General features: G+C 41.5%; 1 protein-coding gene and 1 long non-coding RNA gene across 2 annotated transcripts in view; one reads left to right on the top strand and one right to left on the bottom strand.

Annotated features, from left to right (window-relative positions):
* The window catches only part of LOC126484568 (uncharacterized), a 246,590-nt gene that overhangs the window by 88,144 nt on the left and 137,830 nt on the right, over window positions 1–20,616 (top strand). The window lies entirely within an intron of this gene.
* Window positions 2,549–4,492, bottom strand: LOC126484578 (uncharacterized). The gene is made up of 3 exons (XR_007587883.1): window positions 4,221–4,492; window positions 3,937–4,138; window positions 2,549–3,830 (listed from the first exon to the last, which is right to left on the bottom strand). It is a non-coding gene; the product is annotated as an uncharacterized LOC126484578 (long non-coding RNA).

The following is a 20,616-nucleotide window of genomic DNA, read 5'->3' as shown; positions in this document are numbered from 1 at the left end:
GAAATTGCTAAACACCCAAATAATTTCAACCGAAAGGAGGAGGGCGTCAAATTAAACGGTATATGGATGCCGGTGTTAAGGATGATGTGTACCACTCGTCCACTACTGGGTGATGGCAACGGCGATCGACGGCGACGTACAGCGGCCAATTGCACTGACGTTTTCAAAACACGTGACGTCACGCCGCGGCGCGGGGGCGCGCGGACATGGAATTTAGCGGCAGTCAGTAGCGAGCCAGTGTGTGTGTTGGACCTTCCATCAAGCTACGGACCCCCTTGAAGATGTCTCCCGCAGTCGGAGACGAAACGTTGGGAATCACCCCAGAATTCATCAACCGACCACGGCATAACAGCCCGGATAATTATAATGGACATGATATTTCCGGCCGTGAAAGTTTACATTTTAGTATCAGTTGTGGTAATGTGTGGTACTGGTAGTGACTGTAATTTCCCAGTAACAGTTGGGATAATAAAAACAAAAGGGTTAATAAGAATGGTAGGAGAGCATTTTTGTTTGACTGAAGTGATATTCATAACTATCTACTTTTGGTTTAATGACAGCACTCTTACTGTAAAAACGAAGAATGGAGTGTGCATGCCGACCCCCCCCCTCCCCCCCCTCCCCCCCCCCTCCCCACACACACACACACACGAGTGAGGGAGAAAGGGGGGGGAGGCATATTTTGCATCCTTCTGTAAGATTTTGTGTTATAATAATTTCTACAGTCATGTCCCAACAAAGGATCTTTCAGAAACTCTTAGTAGGTTCTAGTTACATGTGAAGTCAATGAATGCGTCTAAATCTTCAATTTAAGCTCTTGTGGATATGTCTTATTTTGAAACTGACAATAATAGACAAAACCAAAGCATTAAATTGTGCAATTGAAAATGTGTTCACCGATGAGGATACTATGACACCACTGATTAAGTCTCAAATGGAAATGAGCGTTTGGCGTCATTGGCCAGGAGGCCCCTTATGGGGCTGGTCCATCCGCCCTGGTGCAGGCCTTATTACATTTGATGCCACATTGGGCGACCTGCACTCCGGATGATGATGAAATGATAATGAAGACAACACAACACTCAGTCCCTGAGCAGAGAAAATCCCCGACCCATCCGGGAATCGAACCCGGGCCTTTGGGGCGGCAATCCATCATGCTGACCACTCAGCTGTTGGGGCGGACAGGCCTCAAATGAGAGATACTCAAATAAGTACACACGGTACAGAAAAAAAATTACAGACTATTCAAAGCAATTAAGACACCAGGCCATGACAGAATTCCAAATAATGTCCACAGTAAAAATATTGAATCTGATTAGATAATTATAATAAACTTCTGAAGCCAGCAGGTTGTTTAAGTTAGTTACCTGTAAGTAACAGTAAATAATTTTGAAACCATTGTCTTATTATTCTCTGGGTGCTCTTCAGACCTTGTGCCATGTTCTTAAGTTTCAATCCTACACCTCCAGGCTTTGCTCCATTCCCTTGTTATGCAGAAACAGTGTGTGGCCGCAGTAACAGTGGAGCCGTACAGTAGTACGGAAGTGCCAAGTGTCACTTGTGGTACCTCAAAATACCAACACCAGCTATTGTAAGAAGAATGGAGTATAACAAATCTCCACCTTAGGCAAAGGCTATAAAAGCATGGTGTGATCGTTTCGTGGAAACAGGTTGTATGGCACAGAGAAAGGTCAAGGTTGCCCATGGATAGTAGGACACGTGGCAGGTACCTGGTTGGATATCTGACATGTGTCAATAGAAAGCTACAAGGAACATTTGTACAAATGAACTTGATGTTCTGTAAGTTTCATAACTGAGAATAAATTATTTAAAGTAAGTAAGTCTCCAGCATTATTTGATATTACTTGTAGGTAACTACCTTAGAATCATTCTGTATTTAGAAGTAACAATAAGATGCAAAATTAAATGTGGGTGAGCACATAAAATAAGTAGTTGGGAAGGCAAATTGAAGTCTTAGATTTGTTGGCAGTGTTTTGGAACTGCATCGCAGCTGGAAATCATATACAAGACACCAGAGCGATCTATTTTAGAGTAATGTTCTAAGTTTTAGCGGTCTTTATCAAGTAACCATGACAGCAGAGCAAATTTAGAAATTGAAGGGGTCGGAGAGATATAGTCATAAGCCACATCGAAAGTTTTGAGATACAGTGAGTTTAAAGTTCCACGGAGGTCTGAAAATGTTTAATACAAAATAGAAACTTTATTTCTACTGCAAACACTTGCTTAATACTTGCGAGGCATGTTGTTAAATAGTCACCTCTCTGCATGCTATAAAATATTAAGTTTAGAATGATTCTAATTAAGATGTAGTCAATGGTGGCTTATGACTATATCTCCCAAAAAATTGTTTAAAACTTAAAGTATGAATTTGTTAGGATTTATTTTAACTACTCTTACACAGCAAGCAGAATATATAATTTTTACACATTAATATATACAGATCAGGTATCTGAGATGTATAAATTACTTTTTCGTTGATACAGTTACATCAAGGAAGTTCCTCTACCTCATCATTGTACACATTATTTCCAGTACATGACCGAAATAAATCTTTATTTGCTTCAGGTATGTATGGCATAAGAGACAGTACATCATCAATTTTTTTATGGTTAATTGGTAGTGGCTTTATGTACTTTATTGGCAGCTGATATGGATTTGGTTCGACTAGCCTTCCTTTTTTTTTTTGACATGAATATCCACCGACATGAAAGCTCCTATGTCTGAATAAGAGTGCTTTACACTTAGCTTGAAGGGATCTTCAGACTCAAGCTTAAATTGAGTAGCTTCACTGAAATGGTGGGGATCTCCAGACGTGGATTCTGTACGTTTTGAGATCAATGTCTTCAGGCTTTCCGAACTTCTGAAGTCTTGTCTTTCCATTTTAGTTACAATGAAATGTTTAGGACTTGCAGATTTTATTACTTCTGCCCATTCATCTGGAGTGTACACTATTGGACGTCTGTTTCTTGCATACCGTTCAATGTGACCAAAATCACGATTGCAGGGTAGCATGGTGCGACCTACCACAGGGGAGTAATGCTGGACAGAATCAAATCTTTTGGTAGCAACAAGGGACCTTTCCAAAGCAATAATAGTCCAATTCTTTGCCTGACCCTTGCAGTTGTCCGTGATTATGTGGAGATGTTTTTTCTGAGGATTAGTTATCTCCAAGTACTTCAACAAGCAGCTCCCAACCTCATCTGAACCCCATCCTCCATCTTTCTCGCTCCACAGAAACATATAACCCTTATTTGATCCACAGTCATGGATACCATATGTCCATATTTTCCTCTTGTAAAATGCTGGACCAACTGTTAGTTTAGGTGTGGGGAACGTTTACTGCATGTCCATTGCTATCACATGATGCTCTTTCGAATTTTCTGTACCCAGAGCAGTTAAAGACGCAATCATATTTTGTCCTCTGTCAGCTTTTTTGAGATGCAGTTCATATTGTTGTTTCTTTTCTGTGACTTCTTCTGCACATAATTCTGGGTTATTTATTGCAATTAGAAATCCATCACATTTTGAACAGGTGTCTCTTTTTGGTAGTTTGAAGCCTATGTTAAATTCAGATACGAAAATTTCTCTGAATTTACTTTCAGATACTGCAGGAACCTGCTTTTCCTTGCAGTATTCTGAGTATTTATCTCGAAATAAGGAAGCAGTTGTGAGATCACAATCCAAATACACTTTATTGGGGTTCTGTTGCCTACTGTAATGACTGTTATATTTCGGTATGGCGTTGAGAAATTCTCTAACACTTTGTACCGCTTCGTCTTGAAATTTATGTGGGTAGTTTCCATGTTTTCCTGAAAGAAAAAAAAGATGAGCTTACGTCCTCTCCCTAATAGAAATATTTGTATAGTACTCAGTTTGAGTACATCCCTAGCTTATAGCACAGAGTAACATACAAACCTCTTCCATCTTCTTTTGGCACTGCAAATCCCTTCTTCATTTGATGTTGCAAATTCCTCACTCTTCATGCATGTATCTGTAAACCATGAACCCTTAGGGAAGCTTCCTTGCAGATCATGACTTCTCTTCCGCATACCCTCGCATTATAAGAAAATGTAACATCCCTGGATGATATTTTCTTGGAAGTCATTTTTGGGTAGCTCTGAAAGAAATTATGACAAATATAACAAAATGAAATAAATATGCAAAATATTAAACCATTTTTATTTAAACAGTGAACATACCTCCACTTCTTCGGTTGCATTTTCATACAGCTCATCAGGTAAGTATTCTGGGCATTAAAGTTTTCTATGTCCCAAAATGAATGAAAAATGTTTTCTTCCTCTCCAAGCAGTTTTGTGAAGCATTTATTTAAACAAGTACAAGGACTTGCTATAGTAGCAGCCTGAACAGTCTTGTGGGTTTTTAAAGACTTATACTGCTGACCAGCATTTTGTCGACGTTTTGCTTTATTTTTCTTCCACTGATCAATATTTCGCTTTCTTTTCCATCAAGGCTTTGGTTTTTCGGATGATTCTTCATTTATTCTACTTATTTCAAGCTATAATATGAAGAGCAAAATAGTCTAAGAATTTGTGTGAGATATAGTCATAAGCCACACAAAACATTAAATTTCGCTAAAATCACGTTAATGAGAAAATATTTTTTACACATCTTTTGCCTTTGAAACTACATTATTGCACAATTAAACAGTAATATAAATGTGCCCATCAAGTTTCATCATTAACAGGATGGGTGTCAAATGCGTTGGCAATGTTGAGAGAAACAAAGTCACAAGCCACAGAAAATTAATCGCCAGGAATAAACCGTTTTATATACTTACCGAAACATCATCTGAGCTGGAACTGCTGGTTGATGGATGCCAAGATTCATCACTGACAGGATCCAAAGGGTAAAGCTCTTCACTTCCACTACTGTCTGTGTCAAATATGCGTTGAAGACCCGAAGACGCTTCAGACGTTCCTGACACACCTGCCATCTTGCCGTGGCTTGTGACTATGTATCTTCTGAAACTACTACCAGATGGCACAGCATAGAACTGCACTCCATCATAGCCTGCCATCTGTTGCAGTAAAATGGAACTTTTTCAACACATTGTGAAGAAGACATTGTTAAGAATGCCGCAACATGAAAAACTCAATTTCGTGAAAGTTGTGGCTTATGACTGTATCTCTCCGAGCCCTTCAATTGATGCTTTGACTGCAACAAGTTGCAAAAGTGTGAGAGATGCTGAGGGACTTCAAGGGGATATGTAAAAGAAGTTTGACATTGTTCTTGCAGTTAGTTAGCTAGTTTAGCTAGTTAGATATTCCATAGCTCATTTGAGTGATTCTTTATCGAAATGATGTAGAATGAGTCAGTATACATGATTAGTATTAACATTAACGAACTTAATAACAAAGAGCTTTTTACCCTGGCTACATGTCAGACATGTTGTGTGTGTGTGTGTGTGTGTGTGTGTGTGTGTGTGTGTTTGTGTGTGTGTGTGTTTTTCCCACCCTGGCTACGTGTCAGACATGTTATGTTATTGGGGCAATGATAAAATTTTTTATTGTTGCATATTGAAGTGCTCTCTGAGCCACTGACAGCTTTAGTAGGTCATTTTTCCCTCTAGTGTTGTAGGTATGTATATCACTGTTTTTCTCAAATTGTGATGGATTATTTATGTCAAATTTCATTCGTGAAAATGTGTGTTTTGACAGTGCAGTTAAAACACAGCTATCGTACATGTTGTCAGTGGCTGAACACCACATATTATTCTTGCTGCTCATTTTTGTGCAATCAATACTTTCTTTCAGTGTGATGAGTTACCCAGAATATTATTCTGTACAAGATTATTGAGTGGAAATATGCAAAATGTGTTAGGAGCTTGATATACTTGTTTCCAAGATCAGCAGTTATATGAAGAGCAAAAGTTTGAGAAGCTCTGTAACATGCTTATTCCAGTTCAAGTTTCCATCAATATGTATACTAAAAAATTTGGAGTATTCTACGCTACTTACTGGCTGTTGCTCATGTGCTGCACCAGTTGTTGGTGCAACTGTTGTACAGAACCGAACATAGTGTGTCCCTCCCCCCCTCCTCCTCAAAATTTGGGGAGAATCCATTTTGAGAGAACCACTTAATAACTCTTTGAAAAATATCATTTAGTAACTCTTGTGTTGCTTTCTTGATAATGGGATTTATTCTAACACTAGGATGATGTGCAAAAAGTACCAATTTTGCTTGTCAAATGTTAAGTGGAAGGTCATTCACATTTATAAGGAATAGGAATGGATCCGGAATTTAACCCTGTGGGAGTCCCTTTGTGATTTTACACCACTCACCAAAATTTTCTACCTTTCCAACATTGCCTGAGTTATTCAGCGCAACCTTTTGCACTCTGTTTACCAAGTATGATTCAAACCAGCTTGTAAAGCCATCAGTTCCATAAAACTTGAGTTTTTCTAGAAGATTATCATAATCTGCACAATTGATAGCTTTGAAGCAATCAGAAAAAAAATACCAACTGGTGATATAATATTATTTGAGACTTGTACTGTTTAATAATTGAATGTATAAATACCATTCTCAGTCAAGTGACCTGTCTGGAATCCAAAATAAGATATGCTAAGTAAATTGTTACCACTTAAGAGTGCAGCTACTCTTGAGTACATGACTTTCTCGAATGTTTTTGGAAAACCTTGTTGGGTAAGTTTAGCTAAATCAGAATTCAGGAAAGGCTGTGCGTAATTGTGCTGTCAGTCATTGTATATTGGCTTACAGAAAATGTATGTAAATGTAAACTAAAATATTTTGACAATGTTAGCATCTCTATTGCACTGACGGGTTTTTACTTTCACCAAAACAGCGTATCACTTTGACTAAGTGTGCTACAGAAATAAAACTAAATTTTGAATGGGTGATGCCAAAATAAGTTATCGCACAAATTTTTGGAATGAGGTCTGATCCTGTTCTAATCCACATAAATGACCTTCAGATAACTTTAAAGGTCTCATTAAAAACTTTATAAAGTTTGCTAATGACACAAACACACTAATAAAAGGTACAGCCAAGTTCACAACTGAAAACTTCTGCAATGAATATGGCCCACAGTACACCAGCATGAATAATGTCCACAATAAAATCTTTAAAATCAAATCTCAAGCTGTTATAGCAAAACCAGCAAAGTTAATCAATTAGTATGTTTTTCTGACTTTTATAATATATTACATTACATGTATAACAGCCATTCAACATTTGAACATTGAACAACGGAAATATGCTGGCATTAAGCATTTGCATAAGAAAAGAGTTAAAGAAATACCATCAAATTCTGTCCAACTTTGCTTCTGCCAACATTCTCTAAAATTTCAGAATGTATGTAATATTTTTTCAGAATATATAATGCAGAAGTAGCTTTTTAACGACCTGACTACTAATAATATACTGGCACAGTCACTGTTTGGATTTCAAAATATTTTCGTGAAATCTATTTACACATACATCAAGAATGTTCTTAATTCATGTTCTGTCTAGTTGAAGTCCCCCACCACAGCTTCTCTCTGTATGTTTGGGCTGATCAGAGGAATGAAATACTGATTCGGTTTTAATTGATATGTTGATTCATGGTGTAGTTTAATGTATATAATTTTTAAATATCTCATGCAAATTGGCTGAACTGTGATTAAATAAAGTCCCTCGCTGATATGAAAAGGATGCCATTGCCCCCTAATGGTTATTTGTGGGAAGAGGAGATTGGTGTATGGTTGCCAATTGCAGTGCCAGGCTGGTGAGAGCTACCTCTAAATTATGTGCAATGGATCACATACGGGATATGAAGCTGGTAAGAATAGATTTTTTTTGTATAGATTTAAAGTTTAAGGGATGTGAAGGGTAATGTGGGAAAAGGTCCACACAAAATGTACTTGCCCTGGACTGGTGCTGGAGGCGGGCTGCTGGTCAGTGGCCATAGCTCACAACAAACTGGCACCGTGGTCAGGTGGACTTGGCAGTGCAGTAGCTTGCAGCTCTCATCATTGCTGCAGGGGGTACACAGCTCTTTGCTTGACTACCACAGGGCCAGAGCCTTTGCAGCATCATTTCCCTTCTGTGCTGCTTGTCTATCCTCTCGCTATTCTTTTCCCCCCTCGATTGGGGAACATGTCTGGGATGTATTTTGAAATGTGCTCTGCATTTTCAGTAGCTGATGTCAGAACTGTCTCTCCAGTGTTCTTTGTTTTTTTCCCCATCTCCTATCCTTCCTCCGCTTTGGCATTTGAGATTCCTCTTTTTCTTCTTCCTCTCTACACTCCCGAAGGTTAGCCCATGCGTCAGACGTGTAACAGGTGACTGGGTAACGTGTAATTCCCAGCCCCAGGTTGACAGGTAGGATTCGTACATACCTCCTGGTACGGGCTAGGCCCAGGGATGGGTGATTGCCTGAACTTCCCAAATTGTCAATTGGTCCCTCTGTCAGTGTTCAAGAGGTGTGACCTGAGGTGTGAACAATCACCTAAGACGGATGTGCCTCCTTCTGAAGGCCCCCCCCCCCCCCCCTCCCCCTCCGCCCCGTGGGAACGAGCACACCAGCACACCATTGGAGTCGCTGGCAATCATGGTAGATTTTCTCACAATGAGCCAATCATCATCTTCACAGTCACTGTCTACTAAACTTAACGGAATTAAGCTAATGATTCAAAGATCCTCCCAGCTGCGCCACCTGTTTGTTTCATGTATTGAAGATGGTTAGTCATTTGCTACGTAAATCCGTTTATTATTCAGATAGGTGTTGATGCAGTTGTTGGCCCTGTGAAATCTTGCTCTCATTTATGCAATGGAATTTTGCTTTTGGTGACTCATTCTGATTCTCAAGCACAACTACTACTTGGAGCTTTGCTCCTCCACAGCTATCCTGTTAGTGTCGAGGCCCATCGAACACTGTATTCTTCCCGTGGTGTTATTTACACTAGGTGCTCGTTAGTCTGACTGAGGCAGAGATCCAAACGTATCTCTCTGATCAGGACGTCATTGCAGTCCATCGGGTGATGACAAAGGTACTCGTAGATGCCTCCTTAGCGCCCACACACACTCTTTTTCTCACGTTTCATAGAGTGGTGCTTCCATCAAAGATAAAAGCAGTTTAAGAAATCTTGGTGCAACGTCACATGTGTTGGACTGCTGTTGAAATTGCTTCTCAATATTTTATAAAGTTTTAGTCTTCATTTACTTATTTTAAAGTTTATTTGTGTTAATTTTTGCTGTAAAAGTAACTTATTAGTGGATTTTAATTAATCTCAGTCTTTCTTCCTGTGTTATGGACTCAAGTGGTCTGTTATTCGTGAGTGTGCTTAGATCGTTCATCCAAGCCTCACGTCTCTGTAGTGTGTTTACATTTTGTGATGAGCAGTTGCAGCTGTAGCGGTTATAAAGCTAAGTACTGACAAAGTTATTTGTGCGCTGTTATACAGTTATTAAATTTAATAGTTTCTTGCTTTTGTGGCAGAATAACGATTTAATAAACTTCTGTAAATGTTCACTTGCCTTGTTTTGTAAAGTTTTCTATGCGTTTTAAGCTTTGTTGAGTGTTCCAGTGGCTGCTTGAATTTTTGGTTTTAGATAGTAATTTTGTGGAGTTTTGTTGGTATTAGTATTAGTTGTATTGTAGTAGTATTAATACAAGTAGTTGCTTTCTTATTAGACAGAGAATTTTGAGACTGCTATTGTTACTATAAATAATTCTACTGGTGTAACTGAACTTATGTAATATAGACATACAGTTTTTTTCAGCAACTGTAAAATTTTACCATGTGTGAGAAGTGTAGGCTCTGTCGTAGGTTTGTGAGTAGTGGGTTACGGTGTGGGATTTGTTCAAAGTATTTTCATTGGGGGGGGGGGGGAGGGGGGGGGGGATGCAGTTGGAAGCCAGTGGGCATTCTAGCAAGATCCTCTCCTGGGAATGCAGAATCTGTAGTAGAAATAAGGTGATAGAGAATCAGGAGCATAAGATCTGTGCCCTTCAGGTGCAGCTACAACGTGCAAAGGTGGAACAACACACAAAGGAGGAACTAGATAGGTCGAGGAGGGTGAAGGGTGGTGGGGAATGGGAACCGGCAGTTGGCCAGAAGGTACCTAGGAAGTGGAGGAGGAGGAGGAGGAGGTATTCAGACAGTTATACTTTGCCTATATGCAATAGATTTCACCAACTGTCAGAGTTGAGTGGAGAGGAGCCCCTTGTAGATGTAGGGAACATGCACCAGTTCTCAGCAGTTAGGAGGCCTACATCAGTTGTAAAGCCTAACAGAAAGAAGGAGGTTCTGCTGCCAGGTAGTTCGCGTGGTAGAGGTGTGGGCCAGCAGTTGCAGGAAGTGTTGGGGTTTGAGTACCAGGTCACCACTGAATAGATATTTGAATGTTGTGCAGGGGCAGTTGAATTTAGTGAAACTGAACTTCTAATTGTTGTTGTTTATAGGTCCCCTAACTCTGACTTCAGAACATTTCTGCTCAAGCTAGAGGGGATTCTTGATTCACTTTGTAGGAAGTATCAGAAATTAGTTTATATGTGGTGACTTCAATATTAATTTTGTATATGATGGTGCAAGAAAAAGGATGTTGGTAGATCTCATAAATTCATATGATATGATGCAGACAGCGTTTTTTCCTACTAGGGCGCAGGGGAACAGTAGCACAGCCATAGACACTATTTTTATTCATTCTTTATTACTAGATGGGCATTCTGTTAGTAAAAGGGTGAATGGCGTTTCAGACCATTTTTGTACTCAAACAAATGTCACACGCAATTACAAACTCTATATGAAAGTTAATCTGACAGCAATAGAGGTGTGTTTTTTTTTTTTTTTTTTTACCTTGTCAGGGAACAAGAGGGGCAGGATGTTTATAGTGCCGATAATTTAGATGATGAACATCATGCTTTCTTTAGCACATTTCTCATGCTCTTTGATAGTTACTTTCCATTAGAACGTTCTAAATGGGGTACTGGCCGTAAAAGGCAGTCCGGGTGGCTGACTAGTGGGATAAGGATATCATGTAGAACAAAGCGGGAATTATATCAAAATGTTAGAAGTAGTCAAAATCAAGCTACAGTTGCCTATTACAAACAGGTAAGGTGCTTAAAAATGTTATTAGGAAGACAGAGTATGTGGTATACAAATAGAATAACTAATTCACAGGATAAAATTAAACCATATGGTCAGTTGTGAAGAAAGTGTCTGGCAGGAGCACTGGGTCGATGATATAAAGTCAGCTTGTAGTAAAAATATTTATGTTACTGATAAATCAGATATATGTACAGTATTTAACAATAATTTTCTCAGCATTGGTAGTGAATTAAATAAAAATTTAGTTTCTACAGGGAATCATATAACTTTCTTGGCAAATGCCTTTCTGAGACTGACGATGTCAGAAATACTCCTCTGGGATACAGACAAGGGGGAGATTGAGTCAATAATTAAATCACTGAAGACTGAGGACTTTCATGGTTATGATGGAGTGCCTAGCAGCATATTTAAGTACTGTGCTGCACATTTTAGCCCTGTATTTAGCCGTATTTGTAATTTTTCCTTTATGAATGGTCAGTTTCCTGAACTCAGTAGTAAAGCTGCTTTGTAAAAAGGGAGAAAGGGATAATGTAGACAATTTTAGAACTATTTCTATGCCTTCAGTGTTTGCTAAAGTTATTGAAAAGGCTGTGTATGTAAGGATAATTGATCATTTTATATCACACGATTTGCTATCAGATGTACAGTTCGGCTTTAGAAGTCGTTTAACAACTGAAAATGCTATATTTTCTTTTCTCTGTGAGGAATGGAAGGGTTAAACAAAAGGTTTTGAATGCTAGGCATATTTTTTAATTTAACTAAGGCATTTGATTGTGTTGATCACAAAATATTTCTCCAGAAGTTGGACCATTATGGAATACGGGGCGTAGCTCACAGTTGGTTCACTTTAGCTACAGACAGCAAAAGGTCATTATTGACAATGTTGAGAATGGCTGTGATGTGGGGTCTAAGTTTGGGGGGGGGGGGTGTCCCCCAGGGATCAATGTTGGGACCACTCCTGTTCCTTATTTATACAAATGATATGCCCTCTAGAATTACAGGTAACTCTAAAATATTTCTGTTCGCTGATGACACTAGCTTGGTAGTAAAGGATGTTGTGTGCAACATTGGCTCAGTTTCAAATAGTACAGTTCATGACCTAAGTTCATGGCTTGTAGAAAATAAACTAACACTAAATCACAATAAGATTCAGTTCTTACAGTTTCTAACACACAGTTTAATGAAACGTGATGTTTTACTTCAAAGAATGGGCATATGATTAGTGAAACTGAACAGTTCAAGTTTCTAGGTGTTTTGATAGATACGTCATATGATTAGTGAAACTGAACAGTTCAAGTTTCTAGATGTTCTGATAGATAGTAAACTGTCGTGGAAAGCCCATGATCAGGATCTTGTTCAAAGACTTACTGCTGCCATTTTTACTGTTCGAACAGTATCTGAAGTGAGTGATAATTCAACATGAAAATTAGTCTACTTTGCTTATTTTCATTCGCTTATGTCGTATGGTACTATATTTTGGGGTAACTCTTCCCATTGTAAAAGGATATTTTTGACTCAGAAATGGGCGGTTTGGGTAATAAGTGGTGTAAGTTCATGAACGTCTTGTCGACCCCTGTTCATGAGTCTGGGTATTTTGACATTGAACTCTCAATATATATATTCCTTATTATCGCCTGTTGTTAACAATATTACCTTATTCCCAATAATAAGCAGATTTCACTGGTTAATACTCGGCAGAAATCAAACCTGCATTTGAATCAGACTTCCTTAACTCTTGTGCAGGAAGATGTGCAGTATACTGCTGCATCCATTTTCAGTAATTCTAGCACTAGAATTCAAAAATCTTAGCAGTAATCGATGCACTTTCAAATCGAAACTGAAGAGTTTCCTCATGGGTCACTCCTTCTATTCTGTCGAGGAGTTTCTTGAAAAATTAAGCTGATTCTTATGTTAGGTTGCTGATTTACTTAAACTTATGGATTGACTTTTTTCGGGTTCATAAACATTTTATTTTTATCTGTTATTACTTTTATGTTGTAATTTCATGTATTGACACGTTCCCTGATCTTGGAGATTTGCTCCTCAAGTTGGTCCTATGGAACTTGATGTGTAAATAAATAAATAAATAAATCCCAGTCTGACCGCATATTCCGAACCTGATACACTGCTACCAGTGTGATTGTTACAGCCACATTTGAATGTCTTGTTGACACCCAGCCAAATATGTAACCTGTGTAGGGATGCTCACAAGAGCGATTGTCCGCCTGCCTCTTCCCACTGTATTAACTGCAGTGATGACCATGCTGCTGCCTTCCGAGATTGTCCCATGTATCTCGATGAGCGGTCGGTCCAGGAGATCCAGATGAAGGAAAAAGTGCATTACCTGGTCGCTGGCAAATTGTTGCCTGGTCGAAAACCCTGCGCCCTACCATCCGTCACTTACATTACTCCTTGCTGCATCTTGCTCCACGAAGGACATGGCTATGCAGACATGTGACCTCAGATTCAATACCACAGGTGTAAAATCACCCAGTGTTATGGTAGCATCGCCATCTTCTCCTCCAGCTGTGCAACAAGCCACAAAACTTTCACTTCTGGGGCGAAGTCACCTTTTATGCAACCAGCAGGCTGCAAAGATGGAAGGAATACTCCTATGAAGGTCCCTACATCCCTCTAGCCAATAAACATCTGAGTCTTCCTCTGCCAACTGGAAAGGCTACAAGAAGTCAAACAAAGGCAAATGCTCTTCTCCTTCACTGACTCAGGAGATCCTCTTCGATGGTGTCGCCACATGATACCCTCGCCTGGCTGGTGTGCACCACCAACCGTCTTTCTGCCCTGGACTCCTCAGACCAACAGAGGGAGAATGCCTACACCTCCGTAGATTTCGTGGAGCAGGATCCTCTGGCCTCTGTGCCTTGTAGCAGTTAGTCTTTGAAGGCTGCTAGTCTTTGAAGGCTGGCACTTGGCAGCAGCCAAGGTGACAATCCATCATTTTTCCCCCTCCTCCTCTTTCCTTGCCGTGGCAGCTCCAATGTAACATTCGCGGCCTTCGATCCAACAGAGAGGACTTCTGGCTGCCTTTCCCAGTGTCAGCTTTTTCTCTCCCTCAAGAAAACAAAATTGTGTCCTCACGGCCACTCTGAGCTCCTGCATTTCTTCCCCGAGGACAGCATTCTGTCTTGTGGGGGAGTCATGCTGCTGATTTGGGATGACATTGACACTTGACTCACCTCCCTGACTACTCAGTTTCAAGTTGTTGCAGTTCACCATTTCCTTCCTAACTTGTCCTTTTCCCTTTTTATCTTTTACATCCCTCCATCATTTGATGTCACCAAGGCAGACTTCGTCCAACTTATTGGGCAACTCCCTCCCCCTTTCTGCTGCTCAGTGACTTTAATGCGTACCATCCCCTTTGGAGTTCTCCCAGATCCTGTCAGAGAGGTGCCCCCTTTGCTGACCTTCTCCATCAACTTAACCGCATCTGCCTTAACACGGGAGCACCCGCATTCGTTTCAGACTCCACAGAAACCGGTTCCCATTCGGACCTATCCTTCTGCACTGCCCAGCCTGCCCATTGTCTCTAGTTGTCTGTTCTCTCTGACATGTACTCAAGTGACCATTCCCATGTGCTATCCATTTGCTGCCTCCTTCCCCACCTATGTGCACACCCAAGTGGCAGGTTTCTAAGGCCGACTGGAGGCTTTACTCCTCCCTGGTGACCTTCGACGCACCATATTTCCCCAGTTGCGATGACCAGGTAGAATGTCTTACAAACATTGTTCTTACTGCCGCAGAACATTCCATTCCTCACACTTCTTCTTTACCACGCTGTGTCCCAGTCCCTTGGTGGACTGAGCCGTGCCGTGATGCAGTTCCCACTCGGAGATGTGCTTTCCGCGTTTTAATGGTCATCCTACGGTGGCAGACTGCATTCGTTATAAACAGGTGCGTGCACAGTGTTGTCGTGTCCTTTGGGATAGCAAAAAAGCTAGCTGGATTTCATTACTAGTTCTTTTAACAATTCCGCTTCCTCTTCCATCGTGTGGGCCAATCTCTGACGGATCTGTGGGACCAAGGGCCATACCGCAATTTCTGGCCTTGACAGTAGCAGGCGATGTCATAGTTGACCCTATTGCTATCTTCAACATGTGGGGCTGCTATTTTGTGGAGATTTCAAGCTCTTCCCACTATCACCTTGTCTTCCTTCATTGGAAACAAGTGCAGGAGGCTCGGGCAGTACCCTTCTCTTCTCAGAATAGTGAGTGGCACAATGCCGCCTTTACTATGAAGGAGGTAGATCATGCTCTCACTTCACCCTGATCTTCAGCCCAAGGGCCAGACAATGTTCATATCCAGACTTTGCTGAACCTTTCTCTTGCAGGCAAGCACTTTCTCCATCATATATACAATCGCATCGCGGCAGATGGCACGTTTCCCAGATACTGGTGTGAAGCCACAGTCATACCCCATACCTAAGCCTGGTAGGGACAAATACCTGCGTCTACTTATCGCCCCATTTCTCTCACCAGCTGCATTTGCAAGGTGATGGAATGTATGGTTCATACCTGACTGGTATGGCGGCTTGAGTCTTGCTGTTTAATGACCACTGTACAGTGTGGATTTACTTCTACAGTTGACCATCTACCACTTTCTCAATCCATGTCATGAATGGCTTTCGGTGGAAATACCAGACTGTGGTAGTGTTTTTCAATCTGGAGAAAGTCTACAACACATACTAGAGGACTGGTATCCTCTGTACTCTCTACATGTGGGGCTTCTGAGGACGCATGCCCTGTTTCCTTCATGAATTTTTAAAAGACCAAGTTTTTAAGGTCTGTGTGGGTTTTGCGTTGTCAAACGCCTTTACCCAAGAAAACTGTATGCCTCAGGGTTTCGTCCTGAGTATCGTCTTCTTTGCTATCGCCATTAACCCTATTATGGTGTCTCTCCCGCCACGCATCTCCGGCTTCCTTTTCATTGACGATTTTATGATCTGTTGCAGTTCTCCACGGACTTGTATCCTTGAGTGGCATCTTCAGCATTGTCTCGATTTCCTTTACTCATGGAGCGTGGATAATGGTTTTTGCTTTTCCACTGACCAAACTGTTTGTACAAATTTCTGGCAGTGCAGTTGGTTTCTTTCACTGTCTTTACGTCATGGGCCTGTTGCTTTTCCGGTCATTGAAACTACAAAATTTTTGGGGCTCATGCTTGATAGGAAACTTTCTTGGTCCTCCCATGTGCCCTACATGACTGCCCGATGTATGGGGTTCCTAAGTATCCTCAGTGGTACTTCCTGGAGAGCAGATCGGATCAGCCTCCTCCATTAGTACCGGTCCCTTGTCCGTTCAAAATAAGACTATGGGTGTTTTGTTTATGCATCTGCACATCTGTCAATCTTATGCCATCTCAATACAATTCAACATCGTGGCACCCTTTTTGCCAGTGGCACCTTTTACACTAGTTGAGAGTCTGTATGCCGAAGCTGCCAAACTACTGCTCTCATACCGCCATAACTTTCCTCCTCAGCAGATACGCATGCCGCTTTTCTGCCATGCCTAGCCACCCATCCTGTGCCTCCTTCTTCAATGATTCCTTTGGTCGCCAGTATGTGGTTTGTCCCTCTTCTCTGTTACCTCCTGGTGTTCGCTATCGGCTCTTGCTCCAACAACTTCACTCCACGTTCCCTTACCTGCCACTTTCCCGATGGGTGTGAACCCATCACCATCTTGGCTTTGTGTGGTGGCCTTGGCCTTCATTCACTTCCTAAGGACACTACTCCAGTGTTGCTCTATCACCGTAAGTTTCACAGCCTTTGCATGGAACTTCGCAATAATATATTTGTGTACACTGATGGCTGTCAGACTGACCATAGTGTTGGGTGTGCCTTCGTCATTGGCCCCGATGTTTTCGGTATCGGCTTCCAGAACAGTACTCAGTATTTATAGCAGAGTTCTTCACCATGAATCAGGCCATGAAGTATATCTGGAGAGACAGGCTTTTCAATTGTGCCATCTGCTCCAACCATCTCAGTGCCATTCAGACCTCTGTTTGCTGTACACTGCCCATTCCTCAGTGTAATGGGTCCAGCTCTTGCTGGAACCACTGTGATGTTATGTGGGTTGCTGGTAACGTCAGTCTGATGGGAAATGAGGCTGCTGATGGTCCTGCCAAAGCTGCCATTCTGGTGACTTGGCCTGCAAGTTCTTCCATTCCCTCTGATGATCTTTGTGTTGCTGCCTGTCAGCAGGTGCAGTCACTTCGGCGTCACCACTGCTCCCCCCTTCATGAAGATAAGCTCGAGGAAATTAAACCTCTCTCAGCAGCATGAATGACCTTCTCTCGGCCCTCTCACCATGAGGAGACCGTTGTAGCTAGGTTGCCATACATAGAGGCTATTGAAATACAGCTGCACAGGAACCTTATCATCAAGGTCAGTGGATTTCAAATTAGTCAAGCGCGGGCTCCGGCACTGAAAATTCTTCAAACGCAGTGGAAGTGGAAAACCAAGCATGGCGAAGGTGGAGTGTAGACTGAGAGCTGCCTCCGGACTCTCAAGCACGAGCTACCCCACTACCGTGGCCAGCATGATGTGCCACCCATGCAGCGGGTCAATGGAGAGGGAAGCCAACCGTTGGGTGTATCACACTCACTAGTCTGGGATGTCAGTCAGTAGCACCTTAGGCCATCGAAAATTCATTCTACCCTGATCAGTCAATCCACCTGCTTGCCCGAGAGACTTTCAAGCAGCATATTTCATGGGCAAACCAATGAACACACATTAGTTTTCGCTATGGGGAGGGAATGCTGCATCAAGTCTAGAAGCGTGATAAGCTCCGATACAAGAAACAATGCCTTGTTAGTGCCCTTGCCTTTTTGAAGAGGTTCCTCAACATCCGCTTTGTACCGACCTTCGCCTAGATTGTACCCCATAGCCAGGCACAAGCAGTGAATTGAATTACTAGAAGAGTCAGCTTATCTATAGTGCCCAGTGCCCAAGAAGATCAGAGACATGCCGCCAGCTGGACTCCATGGTACGCAAACTGTTTGCCCTCCATCTAGAATTGCCATCCTTGCTCACCCCCATTACCTGAGAGTGGGCACAATGAAATGCACCTAAGAAATATTCTTCAGAATTCAGCCAACCAGCATCAAAACAGCCAAAACGAGAGACTAGATGAGCCAATATGGATCTTACAGGGAAATTCATCTATGATGCTGCATTGTGTGTCCTTGAGAAAGGCTTAAGCTTTACCCCAGCACCAGCAGCACTATGTGTTTCAGAAATCGGCAGCGGAATGGAGCAAGGTGCCTCCATTCTACCATCTGGTAGACAGAGGGATACAGCGGGAAACTTGACAGGTATGTGCCGCCGAGGCATAACACCTCCAGATGGTGCTGCATTCTCTGTGTGATGATCCAGGCATTGTCGTCCTACCAGTAAATAAGGGGAAGATAATTGGATAATTGTTTTACAAACAGTCACAGAATACAAAGAGAAAATATACAAACTCCTTGGCGACCAGACTTATACCAGATGATGACAACGGATCCAACCATCTGGATGCAGCGCAAGATGATTGAACTCCACTAAAGTACTTTTAGAGAATAGGCAGTGAAGAAAACTTTGGCCATGTGCTCGCTGCCGCATCACCTAGGCTCTATGGGCTTCTGAAGGTGTAGAGAGAGAGCACGCCTCTGAGACCAATAGTGAGTGTACTAGGAGTGCCAATGTGCCAGCTTGTGAAACAGTTGACTTTAGGTTTGAGTTCGTTGGTTATCAAACGTGACCACCACATCAAGAACTGTGCTCAGTTCATGGAGTGTCTATGGAAACTCAGATTCGCCATCTCTGAGCTCATGATTGGTTTCGGTGCTGTCACTTTACATCGGAGGTCCATTCAATTACTGAAAAGCAGTTTTTGGACCATCATTTACCAAATTATTCAGTTTTGTGATCATGTCCACATATTTTCTTTTTGAAGGACATTACTAAGGACTAGATTGATGGCATGCTTATGGGTAGTGCTCTGTCACCTGTGGTGGCCAATATGTACATGGAAGACGTTGAGGACAAAGCTCTAGACTAGACTCGGCACCATTAAAACCAACAGTGTTTTACAGATATGTTGACAACATGTGTGTCATTTGGCTTCACAGGGAAGAGAGATTTATGTTGTGCTGCAACACCTGAACTCTATCCCCAACCAAATTCAGTTCACCATGGAGATGGAGCAAAACAGTCATCTGCCATTCTTGGATGTTTTGGTACAGAGAAAACCAGATGGAACATAGCATCTCTTGGAAGAAAACCCACACGGACCAGTACGTTCACATTTTTGTCTGTTATCACGTGTCACAAAGAGAAGGAGTGCCAAACCTGCTGGTTTACGAAATCAGCAGCTGCTGAACATTGCCTTGAAACCAACCACAAAATGAAATACAAAAATTCTGCACAACACACCCCACTATTGGGGCAGTGTATACAAGGAGGCTATTGAAATCTGGCTACATGAAAACCTCATGAACAACGACAGTGGATTTCAAATTACTCAAGCGTGGACTCCAGCATTGAAGATTATCGAAATGCAGCGGAAACTGAACACTGAACATGCCAAAGGTGGAGTACAGACTGAGCGCTGACACTCGACTCCGGAGTGTGAGCTACTCCCACCAATGCGGCGTGTACTTCACATGGTCCGTACAAGGGGTCAGTGGAGGGGGGAGACAACCGTTAATAATGTTACACCCTGTGGTCCAGGATGTCAGTAAGCAGGAATAGCCTGATGGTGATGATTGCACATCACGCCATCAAAAATTCATTCTACAGCAGTCAGTCATTCTTGCTGCATGTCCCAGATACTTTGAAGCAGCGTACTCACCAGGAAAACATACGAGCACACAGTATTCTATGTGTTTAAAGTATTCTGTGATTGAAAATAAAATTACACTTAATTTAAAAATATTTAGCAGTTTTGTAATGCCATGTGTTCACCATTGCTGTACATACATAAGTACGTACATACATACATAAAACTACCACTATCTACAAAGAGAGAAATTTGAACTATTGGCTCTTCCTTGCATAAGTCATTTAGTTGAAACACTGGCTCACAAACTGTAGTCTAGTCTAGTATTTTTATTTTTTATGGGTATCAGCTCGAGTACAAGGGATATTTCTGTGCCTAAAATTTCGTCTTCCAATACTGGAGACATTATGAGAGGCAATAATGATTCTGAAAGCAGATATAATCTCAAAACAAACTCAGCGAGCTTGCTGGGACATGAACTTGTAACTGCTTTTGGTGTCATTATAGCCTCTGATGATGTCTCCAACAATGGAAGACAAAATGTTACGCATATAAATGTGCTTTGAACCAGACATAATGCCCCTGAATCAAACATCACAAATGATTCAAATATTGGGCATGAAAGCCTGCATTGAATGTAGTTTACTAAGCCTGTAAAAAGGCAGAGATGTTTTTTTTTCCATTACCATGTAGAACAGAGTTTACTAGAACAAATTATCATGAATACTAAAGCAACACTTTATTTACCT

This window comes from Schistocerca serialis, chromosome 1, assembly GCF_023864345.2.
Source record: "Schistocerca serialis cubense isolate TAMUIC-IGC-003099 chromosome 1, iqSchSeri2.2, whole genome shotgun sequence".
In the NCBI taxonomy this organism is placed as follows: Eukaryota; Metazoa; Arthropoda; class Insecta; order Orthoptera; family Acrididae; genus Schistocerca; species Schistocerca serialis.
This window is presented reverse-complemented; position numbering and strand designations above follow the sequence as displayed.